Source organism: Bacillus rossius, chromosome 11 (assembly GCF_032445375.1).
Source record: "Bacillus rossius redtenbacheri isolate Brsri chromosome 11, Brsri_v3, whole genome shotgun sequence".
NCBI lineage: Eukaryota > Metazoa > Arthropoda > Insecta > Phasmatodea > Bacillidae > Bacillus > Bacillus rossius.
Window position 1 is genome coordinate 13,254,249 of NC_086338.1, and position 13,570 is coordinate 13,267,818.

Below are 13,570 nucleotides of genomic sequence, written 5' to 3' on the forward strand. Positions count from 1 at the left end.
AAGTGGTTGCAATAATCAAAATTTTAATTACCATCGCTGTCGTAAGCAAACAAGCTTTCAAAACCATCTGTAAAGTCGGTGTACGGACGATAGTTTAACGTGACGTCATAACAAAACATTGATGAAATGATTGATCCAGAAGAAAAGGAAATATCATATTCGGCCTGAGACTGAGCCGTAAGTAATAGGTTTTTGCAACCAAACCAGTTAAGCATTAAAAATATTATATTCTTTAATTTTCTATCTTTTGTATGATAAAATCTACCTCTGCATACTTTTATGAATAAAAGTGAATCATTTTTTATTGAATTATCACTATTTTGTATGGATACAAAGGTGTGAAATGAAATGTACAATTTAATTAATAAATTTACATTTATTTGCATTCATTAATTCAAATATATTTATTACTTTTGAAATATTGCGTGCGCCGTATTTATATTTACAAGTACAAAAAATATCTCGCAGCTGCCAGGATTTGAACTGTCAAACTTTGGATTGGAAGATAGCGATGCTGACCACACGGCCACGAGACCGTACTTGTAACATAATTGTTTCAGATGTTATATACTTATTTATAAAAATTTTGTTCACGGTAGGGGAATTATATTATTTCGTTTTTATAACCTCGATTTTATAACAAATACGCATCCCAAATACACCAAACTTATTTATAATGTGTTTTAAATGTTTTAAAACATTGTGCAAAAGATCCCGGGTGTAATTTGAATTATTATGTGTAACTGTAAAACACCATTGTTGGTTCAAAACGTATTTGAATATTCAACATTACTTTTAAATAACCTTACCGATTGTGCTGAAAATCGGTGGACGAACGTTAAATTACATAATATTAATAATTCAAACGACGAAAATATGATTGAAATGTCAAATCGATGGTCGTTCCAATCGAGTGGAAGAGAGATGCCACGCATGCGTACAATGAGCATGAAGAGAGATGCCACGCATGCGAACAATGAGCAAACAGGACACATCCGTAGTGGGACACTTTTTCGTGCGTGCAGCCGGCTTTCATCGATTTATTATAAATATTTGTGTATTTTAAAGCAACTGTAAATATTGTTTACGTGCAATGCAGTGTGACTTTTTCATTTCTCTCTGCCAACCTATTTCTCCTGGCATAGTTGCAGAGTCCGTGCGCCATTCAATATCCTACTAATATTATAAACGCGAAAGTTTGTGAGTATTGATGGATGGATGTTTGTTACTCTTTCACGTAAAAACTACTGAATGTATTGGAATGAAATTTGGCCTACAGCTAGCTTATAACCTGGGGTAACACCATAGACCCCATATTAATATGAAATTCCATCCCTAAGGGAATGAAAAAGTGATAATTTCATTTTATAACAGAAAAAATCATAGGTCATAGACATACAAATAGTGAGTGAGTGTCATTTCTCTATGTATGACACACGATCATACACATAGTAAGGTCTGGCAAATTAATATTATTCTCCTTGGTGAGACCAGTCCGCTTAGTGGAGCTCGCAGCGGCTAGCAAAATAAAGGCGCTAATAATAGTTTTGTTCTTTACTTCGTCATTAGATAGAGTTGCCTTGAATTTTAAACGTACCATCGTTTGATGCGTTTGTCATGTCTTTAATTTTCGTTTGTTTGTGCCGTATGCGTTCCTATACCATTCATTCGATTGCGACGAAATGTTGGTGATTTGTTATGCGCATGCCCATGAAGGTTACTGAGACGGTATTACTATTTTTCAATAGTTGGAGCACGAATCGTGTCAAAAAATGTGTTCATTTCATTTTATATAGCGACACTTCGTCTGTTTTTGTTGACACAATTTATTTAAATATAAAAGAGAGACAGAGATAGAGTGATATATATAGAGTGAGATAGAGACGGAGAGATAAGTTGAGATAGAGCGAGGTATAGAGAATGAAATGGGTTAGATAAAGAGATATACCTATAGATGTATAGAGCTATATAGAGACATATATAGAAGATATAGAGATAGTGGGAAGTATATATGTAGATATAAAGAGATAAATAGATATAGAGAGATACATAGATGTGTATAGATGTATATAGAGATAAATATATACATAGAGTGTTGGATAGATGATTTGTATATGTGGAACTACTTCAAACATATTACAAAACAAAACTGAATGAGGCATTGCAATGCAGGCCGAGCATTAGCTATGTAATGGAATCTTTTCAATATTAGTAATCTCTTATGTTTCAGCTTTTTTCTATATAGCTTTATAAAGTCTAAATTACATACAGACCAGGTAAATAACTATAAACTGGCAGAATAACGTCTGTCGGGATCTGAAAGTGATATAAATTTATTTCCACACTTGACATTCAAAATTAAGAAGACAATTACTAACTACATCTGATTTCGAAAAAGGTCCCCTTCACCCTGTGTTCAGCCCGGGCAACGCCGGGTATTGCAGCTAGTTGAATATAAATGATACTTATAGAAGTCGCCAAGACATATTTCTTTTGCACTTTAGAACGCTAGTTAGTCTGCCCGACAGGAGATACGTTGTAATCGTCTCGTCAAGCCGGTGACGCCTTTTTGCGGTGGGCAGGGCAAACGAGCATCTCACGATTCCGTCGTTTCCTTTCCGTCTTAGATGTGACTGTTACTGGTTTCTGTGAATGGCCCTGCACTAAATATACCACGGGAAAAGCAACCCGCCTCTTCCTTGGGATATCTGAGGTCGTGTTAGATGGCATGAGTTTTGATGCTTTCCATTTTGCGACTTACTTTATACTTACAACGGCAACACATAAAAAAAAAATGTTTGTGTTTTTGATGCAACATTGATTTAACAGATTTAAACTTTAAACTGGGCAATACAAATGTAGAGGGTAGAAGACCTCCACAAATTTCATCATAACATTAAAAAAAAAAAAAAAAACAGAATTTGTTACACATAAATCCAACGCAATCACTCATTGATTTAAATATTGTTTTGCATTTAAATAATCTTATTCAACTTATAGCAGCTTAAGTTTATCTTCTACAGATTTTGTGGCTGAAGATCTCGTTACCTGTAATTCGAAAAATTAAAAGTTCACATAACAAACACAAACCGATATGAAAAAATATGTAAAACTAATTTTTTCACAATATAAGATTTATTTATACGACATAGTGATATAAAAAGACAGCTTGGCTGGAAACTTGTTTTCTTTAAAGCTTCTTAATCAAGATATTTTAGTCATATATTGGACATTACAGCCAAGAAAAAATTGTTCATAATTTGTATAACTAGCCTGTATTTCCATTCGAGTGAAAATAATGAACTTTATGTTAAAACGTGAATAAAATCATGATTTAAACTGACTTAGCCTTACGAAAAACCATGTGATCCCAGATCGTATTTCATTTCTTTCGCTAAACAAAAAATACTCAAATGTGCAACTGTTAGGGCGTTTCCCGAAACGGTTTTGTCACTAGGTTATAAAGAATGGAAATATATTTTCATATCGTAACGATAACCAAAGAAATTGATTTTATAAAATCGTTTAGTAGTGGGTTGTCTTAAAATTTATAACATATTTTAAAGATTTTTTTTCGAATATAGCAACATATGTCAATTCCGAAAATACAGAGTATCATATCTCTCCTTAGATTCTTGTTATGAATGCACAACAATAATTAGCATATATATATAAAAGCTTTTTAAAAACACTTAATAATAGTTTTAAAATATTTAATTCATATTTTGCAGAATCTATTTTAGACTCCCTGAGAATTGTTCGCTGATAAACTCTGAAGCTACACAGTTTTTTTTGTATGCAGGTCTGACAAATTTTTACATCTGAACAGGGAAACGATAAAGAGAATTACGATAAAATAATTTGTAACATGTATTTTGAATAATTGGTGAAAAAGCACTATGATATAAATAATATCTCAAATAATCAAAAGAAAGACGTTTTATAGACTCCTAAAAATTGTGTCATTTGGTTTACGAGAATGTAGTAATTTATGTGTAGTTATAAAGCCGCTACTAAAGAGAAGTTCAGGAAACAGACTATGTTTATCATCTGTAACACTGTAATTATTTTTGCCTATCATTTATAACTTTACTTAGTGTAAATTAAAATTAGTTTTATTCTACGTATTTTAATATGTTTTTTTAAAAACGCAAACAGTTTTTTACTACTACGTCTCTAAACATGTAAATCGTGATATCAATAGAATAACGCCCAAAAGTTTCGGCCATGAAAGTGAATCTTTCAAAACTTAATAGAAATTAGTTGTTTTATTCCTGTTGAAACTAAGACTTTGTGCAGTTCACCATGAGAGTATTAAACCCCTTCATCTCTCTGCAATCAAATTATTTATTTTATATGTTAAAATTTAATTTTTTATTCAGATATTTGTCTTTTAATTGTTGTTCTTAAAAAAACAAATGCGCGCGGATGTGTGACCTCACGTGTGTTAGAAGTGATACTTCAGAGGTAGAAGAAAAGGGTTTCTGCAGTGTAGAAAAGTATTTGAAACACATGCAATTATGTGTTGTAAATATAATTATATTCACTGATCAGAGTATTTTCTTTCATTGGAATTTTAAAATAAATAAATGGTTTTATAAAATCTATAACTGAGTCTACAAAAGTTTACCATTCTAAGTGAAAACCATACCTTTTTAAAGAAAGCAGTTTGCCGTTACCAGTGAAACAAAAATGCAGTACTTTAGCGTCACTTCAACAACGCTTTCCCGAGAGTGAGGAGTGGGGCACTCAATAGTACCCCTCCCCTTGCCCTCACCGGGCGACCCATTTTCAAGCCATCTGAGTCCCTACTCCTGAGCGTTGCCTTAGTCAACAAAAAAATATTATAATCGATTCTTGAACATAATATTTAAAATGTATGAAATAAATACGAAGGAATTTAATAGCGATCATGGTACAAAATTTTGAATTATTTTTCTATCCTTCTCACCAAGCATATTATCAAACATTGTTTTAGACAAAGTTTTGGAAAATAATTATGATATTATTACAAACAATTTAAACAGATTTGATAAGGTGTCTACTAAGGCAGTTACTTTTTTTGTCCGGTGAAAATTTTTTTCGAACCCATGCAGTTATGGCTGGTCGTATCAAAAATGTATTTAGAAAACATTTTTCGGCATTAGGTAATCCGAGTTATCATACGTTAAAACGGATTCGATATTATTCATATTATGGGAGTTGTTGCGATTTTTCTGTTTTTCAAAAAATCTTCCCCATTTCGAACCAATTGTTCGGATTTTTCCCATAACTTACTCGACCGAGAATTTCCATTACCATATTTTATTTATCATTTTGGACATGACTTGTCCAAAAATACGGCATTTATCGGGCTCATGAAAATGTGATATATATGTATAATTATATATATATGGGATTTTTAGAACAGAAAAGAAAACTATAAGAAAATTTCGTCTACAATAGGTAGTTTTTATTTGAAATTTACATAAAAGTGGCATTATTACAAATTTATATGTGTAATAGTATAAAATATTATAAATTACGATATGGTTTCTTAAAATGCTTCTTGTTCGATCCAAATTACAAAGACACGCATCTCCTGAAATTCGTAATGTGTTAAGAGATTTGGCAACAGCGCGCGCCATAAGCCGTGTACTGCAATCTAAGAGTGGGACGGGCTATAGTTGCACTCTAATGAGTCATTGCCTAGACTTACCCAACCGGCTATCTCGTTTCTGCATATCATAACCGTCTCGCCTAGGCTCATTCTGTGGATTTAAAAGCAAGGAACTTGAAAACATGAATAACTGTCCTCCTTGCGATATAAATTCATTCTACGTGTTTAATTTTGGCTCGCTCTTTGCTTAAACAGAGAAAGAGAGAGAGAGACATATTGTGTAATATCCATGCTTACCTCAGAACAAGCACTAACGAAGTGCCATACTTGTCCAATTATATAAATATTTTTAACTCTTGTCTTCAGATCCCGCCATACCAATAAAATTCATTAGGTATTCAACTCTATTAGGTCGTACAGTTTGGAGGGTAACGTTTTAAAATTATGGCTTTCAAATTTTATAATGAATAAATTTGGAGAGATAATGTCGGATGTTTGAAAACCTGTCAAATATTATTAAATTGGATAGGTAAAAATTTTTATTAAACAAAATATGTTAAATTGTAACAATGAATCATAAAAATACACGCAGTTCATACATAATTTATTTACACGAAGTTAGTGTCGTCAGTGGCAGTGCTAGCCAACACTTCGTGCTCATTTGTCATTGGTCGTTGGCTCGACCCCGACATCTCGGCTTGTCTCAAGCCTAGGAATACCTGGACGGTTCCCACTATGTGTGACGTTAATATCTAGATTCAATTTAAATTCATGTCCAATGTTGTCAAAAAAAGCTTTTAAGCCCACCAAAAAAACAAACATTTTATTCTTTTTAAATACTTCGTGGGTAATTAACAACGGAATGTGGTCTGTTACTTATCGCCTCATGAGGCGGGTAAGGGGGGGGGGGGGGCGTCGCACGTGTGTGACACTGAGACCATTCCACCTTCTGTACTTCGTGTGCACGTCAGTTGGACGCGAGCTTCATTTTAAGTATTATTAATGATACGTAGGACTTACTAGGCGACAGGCCTTACTACCCGCAGCTACCTCAGTTGTTTTTTTTAATAATTGAAAATGAAGCTGTTTGATCGTTCAGAACTGAAAGCTGTATTTTCCAATCGTACATATACATAAAAGTTAAACAGAATCTCCCAGCATTGGTCAAGACAATCTGAAGACTATGATACTGCCGACATGACGTTACAAGGACACTACGTTTGGAATCTAGCAGAAGTTTTTTACAATAAACATTCTTCCCGGTATTCTGTTGGCAGGATTGTGTTAGATCTGAACAATCACTGAGCTGAGCCGGACGGTTCCAGAAGCAAAGAAGGAGGAGTATTGCAAACATCAGACCACACCCGCCTGCATGCAGGGAGCAGTCCTTATGTGTTAGCACAGAAACGCTCCGTGTAAGGATATTCCTCAAAACACTGCAGAGCTTTCACGGATTGAGTGCTGGAAAAATAATGTTCAAAAAAGTGTAATCTTTTAAGGCGATGTAGACGTTTATTGTACCGAAAAAAAATTCCCGTTGGCCCGATCAAGTCTGAAACATTACATATCTGTGACTACACCCAGGCTTGATTCAAGGCAGTCAGCGCTCTGGGTAGATACAATCTTTAGCCACTTCCTTCCTTTACAGTCCCCCAGATATCAGAAAAATGTACAAATTCAATATTTTTTATTATAAGATTAAAATCAGCAAATTATTCAACTAAATACTAAGGTTTTTCAGATACGTAGGCTGTTTGCATTTTTTTCTTATTTAAATTGAATAAATGCTTGTTATAATTTCAGACGGCTCATACAAATACCGTATTTTATTACCGATACTGATTTACAAAAATCCATGACTTCTGAATAAAGATTTTTCTATAGCGGAAGACGTATGCAATATTCTAGGCAGAAGCTTAACAAGTCGTTCTACAGGTTGTGGTTCTTCTTGAGCTGTTTGAATTATATAGCGTAAGATTATAACTAACTGGTAAATGTGAGAATAATAAGGCAGATAGAATCTACAATGAGCTAGTAGTATCTACGTTCTTTCACTTCAACTATGGTTTTAAACACATAGTTACCTATAATTTCAATCAACTCATTGCATGTTGAGCAGACCAGTGTGAGGTGTGCAGTTGACCCTTATTGCCATAGTTTCCAGTGCGCTGGGTAAGGAATGGATCATATTCACTAAGTGACTCATGGCATCCAAGAAATGAACCGCTTGAATTTGATCCAAAATTTTCATTATCTTCTTGGAATGGTAAACCACTAACTGCCAAATATCTGACAACAGTTTAATTATTCTTCATACTGTGTTGTCTCGTGGTATAAGTAAGAAAATTACGCCTATGGTCATTGTTTTTAAGTAGTTCGTAGCCGTGCCTCCAATCATTAAAACCGGGTGGAAAATTTGTTTTTGCATTGTCAGTTTGAAATAAGCAGCACATATTACACTTTACCAGTTGTCCATAAGTATAACAACCAATCACTTAAAACTACGTCCTCATTAGGAAGAGTGCATATCTTTCTGGAGTACCAATCAACCCGATGGTAATCGCAATGATGAACCGAGTTATCCATGTTTATGCCCATTCGTACTGTTCCAAGGACAGACAGGTGGACAGAATATAGGCTATGCTTGCTATAGATATACATGTCAATAGTGCGATATCAATAGCATTAGATAGTTTGATTGAACTGAATATCTACAAAACAACCGCGAAATGACAATTTTTTTTCGTGAAATTGCGACTATGAGTGCAAGAAGCTTCGTAAGTGTGCGGTGTCGAGTGAGAGGATGTCTGACAATGCGGGAAAATGTTTGCGAATATTGTGTTGCAGTCGAATTACTCTGTTCAGCTAAGTGTGCATTCGAATATCTGAATACGTTCACATTTTAGTGACATCATGGCTGTTTTGGTTTATGTTATTTGTATTATGCTTACTTGAAGCCCTAATAATTGCTGAATGCATTTTGTATAGTTGTAAGGCTCTTGGTCTTATAGTTCAGAGACGCTTAGTTAGTACTTACTTGGAATTGGGCGTGTAATATTCATATGGTTTACCTTATTTTTTCTGTAAAACTTTTCGAGGTTTGGAGATATCTACACAAGTTCATAACATGTTCTATAGTACGTCACAGGTGGGTTTTCCACCCTGCCGTCATGTGCCGTTGTGGAGACGTGTTTCTCCCCTTTATTGTGACTAACCTCTGTTAGAACGCCACCAGCAATGCTCATACAGAACGCCGTCAATACGCCAGCAAGTTATAGGACCGGCGAAGCTTGTTTGCGGCTACTAAAGAATATTCCAGCACATTTGACCGCCACGTCACACGAGTCTGCCGCGCGTCTTTGGCGAGCATGACGTGGCCACTTGAAATACCATGTCAAAGTTATTTTTCTATTAAAAGCGATCTCATATAAAAGTTTTTATGAACTTAAAAAATATATTATCAGTCATATCAGGTTATGAAATCATAAAATCATGAGGTAAACAGTTTCTGATTCACCGTTCATATGTAGACTTCATAATAAAACTTAGTAAATATTTCATAATCAACAAAAATAGGTTTACCAAAACCCTGAAAAAATTAAGTGTCTATAGGGGAAGATTTAATTTTAACTGCTTTAATGAATTGCATAATGAGAATAAAAGTGTTTCAAGGTGAATGCTACATACTAATGGGTAGTCCAAAATATATGCGTCGTGATTTTATGCTTTCTTTACATGCTAGTAACGATATGAAAATTTACCTTTTATTTAATAAAACCCATTAAATAAGGGATTGTTTAGTAGAAAAATACATTTATTATCTTTTAAATATTGTTGTTTTATGAATTAATGGAAAATCAGTGGGAAAACCAGAAATATTAAAAAAATATTATTTATAATACTCCCCCCCCCCCCCCCAAGACGTTTTATTGTAAATCAGTCCATTTAGTATTACGGTTTGTGACAGTCTGCTATATGCCTTTTTTTAGGAGTGCGTACATCAGGAATCAAACTGAGGATTGCTTGCTATATCTTTCCAATTTCATGAAATTGATGACAACAAATGTTTCCAAAGAATTAATTTCTTTTTAATAAAAGTTTTCGTGTTATTTTTTCCTCAACGACGTGGGAGGTGGATCTATGTTACTCATAAGGATTTTGTTTGATAAATACTTATTTAGAAAATTTTAAATTTATTAAAATTTAAGACATAATTTTCAAAATTTTTAAATTCGGATATTACATATTTTCACGGGCCAAGGCTTGAGCCGTGGACAATTGTTTACTTTAAACTTTCTTTGTATTTTTTTTAACAAATATCTTCTATTTTACTAAACATTTTTCCTTTTATTTTGCAGGAAAAAAATATAATTGTGGTAACATTCCCATGAAATTGTTTTTTTTTTTCCTGTTGAGGTGTGCTAACCAAGGCCATGGCTGACGATCAAGGTCAAGATTCTGACCACTGAAACCCAATACCGAGGTCAGACGCACCGCTACATCCTGAAACCTTCACTCGGAGCCTTATTTATTAACTACACTTGCACCACTTTTGTATTTATTTAATTATATTATGGACAATCGTGTTCCTTATGTTAATGTTCATCTTATAAATGTCTTAAAACCTCCTTGTTTCAGGCATATCTCCTATGTAGGGGAATGTAATAGTTTGCCAAGAGCAGAGCCAAATTAGTACCGCCTGTAGACTTAGTGTGAGGGGAGTCCCGCTAGTTGCTCTAGCAAGCTGGATGGGGCAGGAAGAGTGGGTTGCCTTCCTCGTGTTTCATTCGTGATTCAGCTAATTAAAGTACGTGTGTTGTAAAGTAGGCTGTCTTATGTTAAGGCCACCAGTAAAGCTGCTGGAGAATTAAGTAGTCCCGTGAACAGACACACCACACGGAAAATATTTGTTCGAGTTATCCACTGCTTACCTGCCAACTTCGCGAACAAACAAACCGAGTCTACTAAGCCACCGAAAACATAAAAAAAATTATTTGTTTTTATGAGCAATATTGGGAGACTAGTTTTAAATATCTTTTCAGTTAAACATAGGGTTATTCTTACACTGACAAATGTTAAGTGACTTATATCGTACTTTAAAAATATGAAATATTCAAAATTGTTTTAGAAAATATTTTAAATTTTACTTTTTATAATAATGTTATATTTACCCCTTTATCACGTTAAACGAAGAGGGTTTAACAAATTCAATCTCAACTAATAAATATTTGCAGTTGTTTTATAATTTTACTGTTCATACACTATGTAACTCTGAATTATTAAAAAAAAAGTCATTTTAATTTTGTTTGTCACTTCTCATTCCAATAAAAATTGAAATAAATGATGTAATTCTCTAACTGGTAAACAAACGTTTTGTTACTTAATAAAGTGTTAAAGCTTGGCATACTTATATCAGCTCATTGTAAATTTCACCGTGTTTATTTCAGGAAGTGTACAATATCATTAATTCACTGTGACCGGACAATTACTTTTTTTTAAAGATTTTATTTTCAAAATTATTCACATTGAGACGTATATTTTTAGTTTTTGACATGCTATTTATTCACAGTAGTTTTTATCGTGAACTTGTTCAACAAAGGGATTACACGAGACTGCAGCCCAACTGCTAAAACTATTCGAGATAATTGACCCAATACATAAATATGCTGTACTTCTGTTTAGAAAAAATATAATTTATAACTACAAGATATATATTAAAATTAAGAGTTTACTGGCTGCGATAGCAAGGAATCTTTGAGAAAATACCTTAAATTAACTAGGAAAAGCAAAATATTGTCAATACTTGTGAATAATTAAACTCAATATTGATATAGTTTAGTGACTGTAAAGTCTATAGCCACTCGAATGCGTTTTTCAAGCTCTAAATGTAAATAGTTGTTTGGTTAAAACTGTACATGTCCTTCCAACTGTGTTGCATTATTTGAATATTTAAATATAATTAATGATATGCACATACTTGTAACACTGTGAAGTATGTAACGGACGCATACACGCACCTAACAGGCTGAGCTCCGAGACCAGCGAAGGCCGTGAAGAAAGGAGAAGGAGAAAAGGCTGATGAATGACCAGAGAGTTTGGGTTGTACGGAATGCCTCCTAGTTGAACGTGGATTCCGAAATTTTAAATGATATAACATTAAAATATTGATTTTAACCCTCGTCTAAAGTCTCTAAAAGTCATGTCACAGACGAGGGCTGTATCTTATATTTAAAGTTTTACCAAAGTTTAAAAAAAATTGCACACAGTATAGTAGCAACAAAACTGTAAAGTAATGCATATTTTCCTAAACAAATTGATCCGACTTCAGTGGTCAAGTAGATTACATTGTTTTTTTTATCCGTCGAGTGATTTTTTGAAGTGAAAACTTCTTTAGCCGCGTTGAGCGATTTTTGGCAGGGGCAAAACTTATGGGTTCGCGTCACCGACATGCTAGTGACGTGTTGCGCCAGACTGGCGACGCGCACCGGCCTGTGTAAATGTATACGCATATACACACTAATACATTGTATATGCTCGACTGTATCATGTGGGTGTTGGACTCTTTTTGGATGGGTAAAATCTTGTGAGTTCGCGTCACCGACATGCTAGTGATATAATACAAAAAAAAAAAAAAAAAAAAAAAACAATTTCTTACGTACATTTGACGTAGATATGATGTCATGTTACACATTTAAAAACAAAGTTTAAATTTTTCACTTCTGTTGGCAGTCCCCATGACTGCCTTTCCGTTGTTTTTTTGTTCTAGGAGAGTTAAGTTAATAAAAATGTGGGAAGTGGGAAATTGCCTCGTTCATGTAGGGCAGCCACTGGAAGCAGGCAGTCCGGAATGGGCAGCAGTTTAGCAGTTGAGCGGCCTGCAGCTGGGAGTATCTCCTCCCCTTGCACGCACCAATAGCAGCGGGGAGCTCTCTCCTCCCCCTCCCTCGCACCAATAGCAGCGGGGAGCTCTCAGCGGCGCCGCGAGTACTTAACCCAGTTGCTGGCCTTACAGCGCCCCCGCTCGTCAGCTGAGAGAACTCTTACGGCGCGTTAAGTATACGTCCGTGTTCCTTTGCTTGCTTGCCTTGCAAGCGGATAACCCACTTGTGCGCGCCAACAGGAAAATAGACCTGTCTGCTTTTACTGATACACGAGCTGTATAGAATAAATAAATAACTAAAACTCATTGCGACAAATTTATAAAACACAAAAAAATTTTACCAAAAATTTTTTCTGCTAGCACCGAATACGTATATACAATAGTTTTAACTAACAAACCTTGTTGAATACAAACATTTACGGTAAAAATATTTTATACCTGTAGATATTCAATTTTTGTTATCAAATGACGATAAAATAACAGATTTCAACGGTTTTACAGGTATAAACATTTTTTCTACTGTTTTATTTAAAGCACAGAACACAAATTGAATCAGAATTGTCAAAAAAGTACTTTATTAATATATTTTGCTTGTTATATTAAGATAAGATTTTTTTGTATATTACCATAGGAGGTTATTTCTGCTACTATTTTTTTTAATTTTAGAAATTAAATCTTTAAAGAAATATATATTGTTCATAATGAAGTAGAACATTTGTTTACCTTTTACTCTGCAACAATTTTTTTTTGCCTTTCTATTATTAAGCTACAAATTGTAGCTCATATCATATTAAATAATTTTTCAGGAGACTATAACTAAACATTTTATATAATGGCCTTTGTTTAAAACTTGTAGCGTCTTATTTAAAAAAAACAAAAAACAATCAGCTTGATGTAGCTAATGTGCCTATAAACTCCATTGAACTAGACTTTTATTTATTGACTTTTTGAAAAGCGAGCACACGCAGACACATGATGCTAGACAAATAATGAACGTGACCATGGATTTTAGCTACCTTAAACTACAACTAACACAGAAAATATGTATTACGAATAGCTCCATCTCGTTCTACGAGTATATGCGATCCTTT

The 13,570-nt window shown here is 34.1% G+C and overlaps 1 protein-coding gene across 1 annotated transcript in view; it reads left to right on the forward strand.

Annotated features, from left to right (window-relative positions):
* The window catches only part of LOC134536654 (ras-related and estrogen-regulated growth inhibitor), a 325,681-nt gene that overhangs the window by 317 nt on the left and 311,794 nt on the right, over positions 1-13,570 (forward strand). The gene's annotated exons all lie outside the window — the stretch shown is intronic.